This window comes from Penaeus monodon, chromosome 13, assembly GCF_015228065.2.
Source record: "Penaeus monodon isolate SGIC_2016 chromosome 13, NSTDA_Pmon_1, whole genome shotgun sequence".
Classification (NCBI taxonomy): domain Eukaryota; kingdom Metazoa; phylum Arthropoda; class Malacostraca; order Decapoda; family Penaeidae; genus Penaeus; species Penaeus monodon.
In genome coordinates this window covers 27,210,069-27,215,068 of record NC_051398.1, presented here as the reverse complement: position 1 = coordinate 27,215,068, position 5,000 = coordinate 27,210,069, and the positions used below count along the sequence as shown (strand labels likewise).

General features: G+C 41.2%; 1 protein-coding gene across 1 annotated transcript in view; it reads right to left on the bottom strand.

Annotated features, from left to right (window-relative positions):
* The window catches only part of LOC119580219 (cell wall protein IFF6-like), a 27,863-nt gene that overhangs the window by 22,406 nt on the left and 457 nt on the right, over nt 1–5,000 (bottom strand). The gene's annotated exons all lie outside the window — the stretch shown is intronic.

The window sequence follows — 5,000 nt, the reverse complement described above, 5'->3', positions numbered from 1 at the left end:
AGGCGACGGGAACCGTTTCAAAACACACACACACGCAGATAGATAGATAGATAGATAGAGAGAGAGAGAGAGAGAGAGAGAGAGAGAGAGAGAGAGAGAGAGACAGACAAACAGAGAGACAGACAAACAAACAGACAGACAGACAGTCAGACAGACAGACAGATACAGAGACTACACTAAAACCATAATTGTATACCATATAATTTACAAATATACCACTGCATAATATATTTCCAGGTAAAAATAATCGAAAAGTAATCGACTACCGATCGTAGAGGTAATCAAAGTAATCGTTCCCCAAAAAGCGAGTATCGCCCATTACTACTGTTTGATGATTGACACCTGCCAATCACTGCTAAGCATTCCTCTTTTTATGCATACAATTTCTTTGTTGTTTTCTTTACATTTACTCTGAAACCGTTCTGTTTACTCTGTTCATCCAGTTATATAGTTTTACAGCTTTCCGTATATGCATTATCAATTATGCTCTTCTTCGTCCCCTCCCACTTTGGAGAGTCAGAGCTAGATGTCACAGCAATCAGTTCCCCAACCTGATTCGTTCCAAAATAGTAATACCGCGATTATATCACTCATGTCGCCATATCGCTTCATCATCAATCACCAATACTCTTCATTACATCTATCTTTGTGATTTTCTCCTTCATCATTCAATCGTTTTGTGCATGTTTATTTCTCTGTCTTATTTACAATTTTAATTTTAAATTTTAACTAAAAATATTTGATAAATAAAATCAAATGAAAAGGTAGAAATAAATAAAAAGAAAAAAAAAATCTAGTTCACTTTATTTCAGCCGCAAAAATAAAAATAAGATACAAAATAATAAAAATCGTTCTTCTCACTCGTTCTTGTTTCAGTATGGTAAGTAGAATAAAGATAAAAAGTTCTTGAAATATAAGTGTCAAAATAAAATAATAAAATCGTTCTTATCTATTAGTATTGTGCTCATACAGACCTGCCTCCTCTCTCCCCAACCTCGATCATATTAACAAAAGAAAAAGACATGCAAGGGATGTCGCTCTCTACTTTTAATTTTTAACTTTCGAAACTTTACCTTCTTCCTCCGGCCTCTCTTTCTTCACCTCTTTACTTCATTACCATCGTTGTTGTTTTTGTATTCCCACTCATCGACTAAAGAATATTGTACTTTATCTCCTAAACAATAAAGAGTACTTTTACCTACCGTACGTTTACTATAAACACACTAGTGACCCTCGGAGATACTAGTCAGTTTAGCTATGAGTCTGTCAGCCTCCCTAAAGCCGCTCCCTACCTGCGTCCTCACCAGCTTTCCGGATGGCTTCTGCAGGTGAAGCAAAAATGTCTATGCCACGTCACCTCACCCACCATGAAATACCGAACTGGTGACAAATCTACCATATGAACTCTGTTAGCGACTTCGTAAATAATCCTGACTGCAATGCATGTGTACTACTCAAAGAAGCGATCCTGCAGTGAGCGACTCCTAACTGCGAAACGCATTGTTCGATCTCTTCACGTTAACTCCCACCTACAGTTTCTGGTTGACCCAGGAGTGGAAGTCAGCTTCATCCCCGCATCCCAGAAGGACAAGCACCTATCTGCTTCCTGCACACTGGAGGCCGCCAGCTGTTCACGCATCGACGTCTACAGAGAACATTCCTTGACTCTCCTTTTTCAGTGGCGCCCTCACCCAAAGTTGACATGGATATTCCTGATCGCCGACGTACAGCAGCCCTTCATAGGAGCAGACTTCCTTGCCCATCATGGATTCATGGTAGATCTTAGGCGAGGGTCTCTCAGGCCCACACCTATGTCATATCGCCCTAGTACGCATCCCCCTTCATCTACACAGTTCTCCCCAGCCAGTGAGCCAATCGTGACATCCCTCGAGTTTACTCCAATTGCAGGCCCCTTGCCCCCGACCGTTTCCACGTCGCCAATGTGAGCACATGAGGGAACTTCTAGCCAATGCGTGTCTCCCCTACATTTAGTGCAGAGAAAGGATGGTGATTGGTGTCCTTGTGGTGGTTATCACCACCTCAGCACCACCTGAGGTGGATCGCAACACTCTTCCACACTTTCGTCCCTGCACACTCTCGGGATGCACAGTATTCTCCAGAATCGACTTTGTTAGAGCATACCATCAGATCCCCATCGCCGACGGTGATATCCTCAAGACTGCCGGAACCACTCCCTTCGGTCTGTATGAAATTCTACAAATGCCGTTTGGCCCTCTGCAATGCCACCTAGACCTTCCTATGTTTCATGGACGATGTTACCCATGGACTACAAGACGATTTCGTCTGCATCGACGATGTACTCATCATTACCGGCAGAGAGAGGAGCACAAGCAACACCTCTACGCCATGTTCGACCATCTGCAGAAGGTCGGAGTCCTGGTAAGTGCCTCTTCGGAGTCACCTCTCTTACTTTTCTAGGTCACACCATTGCTGCAGATGGCATCATTCAAGAATAGGTCAGTAGCATCAGAAATTTCCCAAGACCAACAATAGAAGTATCTAGGTATGATAAATATCTTCAGGAATACCATCCCAGCGCCAATGGAATGGTGGAACGCCTGCACTACCATATGGAGTAGGCTCTCACTGCCTCATCCTCCACTCATTGCTGGGTGGACAAATTGCCCTAGTACTCTTACACATATGGACCCCTTTCAAACAGGACCTACAGGACACCACAGCCACGATGGTCTACTGAACTATAATAGCCCTCCCTGCTGACTTCCAGGTGTCCAGGACCCAAGAGCGTTTGGAAAACAGTTACATAAATTGTTTTTGATCAATGCAAGTTTGAGAGCAAAAATATATATAAGATGAGACAAGGATAATTACAGTACAAAAACCTAATCACATTGCAGTACAGAAGGGAGCAAAAAAGGTTGGTGCTCAAACTTCAGCTGAAAGAGGTAATGGTATATATTACAGTCAGTACCAATTGCAGCAGCATAACCCCAATGCTTGTGTTACCAAGGGTCACTTTCGAGAAAATTTTATTTCAAATAGACCTCAAAGGTGCTGTGGATCACCTAATCCAAGCGGTTGGGTGCAAAGAAAAGATTTTCAACAGTTTTTGCATCACTTTGCATCACAATCAGTGCAACAAGGAGCATCTAGTCTAGCTCTTACTTGATAACATCATTCGCACATTTCACTAGCTGTTATTGACTACTGTAGAGACAGTGGCGTAATTCTTTTGTCTTTTCCTCCCCACTGTTCACACCAACTCCAACCTCTAGACCGTTGGAATCCTAAGAGCGATCTGAGTTTCTGCAGTTAAAATGCCACCCTGAAGAATGGATAAAAGCATGAATTATGGCTTAAGAGGTTTACTAAAAATATTAATAATGATAATATAATGTCAGTAGAGTAAACAGAAAACTTGTATAATCAGAAAATGGCATGGAAAAAATATTTCAAGTTTGACAATGCAACCTGCAATTGCCTGGAATGAAGGAATAAGCGTGCAGTTTAGGCGCACTCTGTCAGAAAAAGCTGGCATAGAAGTTGCAAGCCATGATACAAAAAAATAAGAAAGGGCAAATATACCTGAACGTTAGAATATCTAGCCACTGAAAAAGCAAACTGTAGTTGGAAAATGATAATGATATGATCGTATGGTGGAGGAATGGCAGAGAAGTATAGGAAGAGGAGAGTGGTGATGTGGTGGAGAAATGGCAGACTGATGGTGTGGTGGGGGAATGGCAGTGATGGTGTAGTAGGAAGAGGAGAGTGATGGTCGTGGGGGAATGGCAGAGTAATGGTGTGGTGGAGAAATGGCAAGTGATGTAGGAGTGGAGAGTTGGCATGGTGAAAGAAAACATTCAAACACTTACAATTTTCTTCAATTTTCTCCAAGTATTATAATTTCTGATAATCACTTCAGATCATCGAAAACATCAGTTAGAATAGTTTCTTCAATGATTGATTCAAAAGATTACACTTAATCGATTATGCCTACACTTGCCTGATCGACTTGAAGCCAAAACACCCTTAAAGCTGGAACATGGCATTTGAGCAATAATATGGTAGGGGACGAGGCGAGTGGTTTCGACCGTTCCACAAAGCAATCGGTATTGGGTATCACGTGAACGAGTATGATGTCGACTTGAGGTCTATCTAACGACTAAAAAATTAGTTGACTGAACAAAAAGTGGAACTTGTGCAGTCAACTAACTGAGGTTCAGCTTCGAAAGCCCAATATCAAGTATGAAATGCATGCCATTGTATGGTGTTTTGATTATAAGGGATAAAAAAAAAAAAGTTATTCACGAAACTGGTATGACAGATCATTCTTACCAAGTCAGTGCGAGTTCGACACATCATATACACATTGTGTAGTCTATACTACTCTTCTCTCTATCTTTCAAGGCCAGATAATTACAAGGAACTGTTTAAATATATGAAATGGGTGAAATATGAATTGCCGAAAATGGCAATGTACATCTTAGTTTTCTGCTGAGAAGGATAGTCAAGTTTCAAGCTTCCAAACAATTTTCCAGCGAGAGCCGACTCTCCTCGTTGTGGAAGGATCTTCTGACCCACCGAGAGGACGCCCAGCAGTAGAAGTTGGCGATGGGCTTAGTGGGCCATAGACTGGCAATGGCAATGACACATTCCCCAAGCTAGCCCTTTAGAGTAGATAGTAGACTTAACCAAAAGCACACTACTAATACGCATTTCTAAATCAAATCGTACCAATCTATCAAATTCGTTTTTATGTCTTTTACATTTTGCATTAAGTACATTATCATAACTAAGGTAAACTTTCCCTTGTTCAAGCTACCTTATTTAAGACGGAGAAAGCAAGAAAATATATTCATCCAAATTCAATGAGGAAATGGTTGCCTAAACGTTTACATATGTATTCCTTAAGGTTTATATTATGAAGTGAAGGTATGTGTGTGGCTTTTATGTTAATTGGCACTGCAACTGTAGTTTGTAATTAGCAACCTACCACTTTGGACCTATGGGTACAGTCT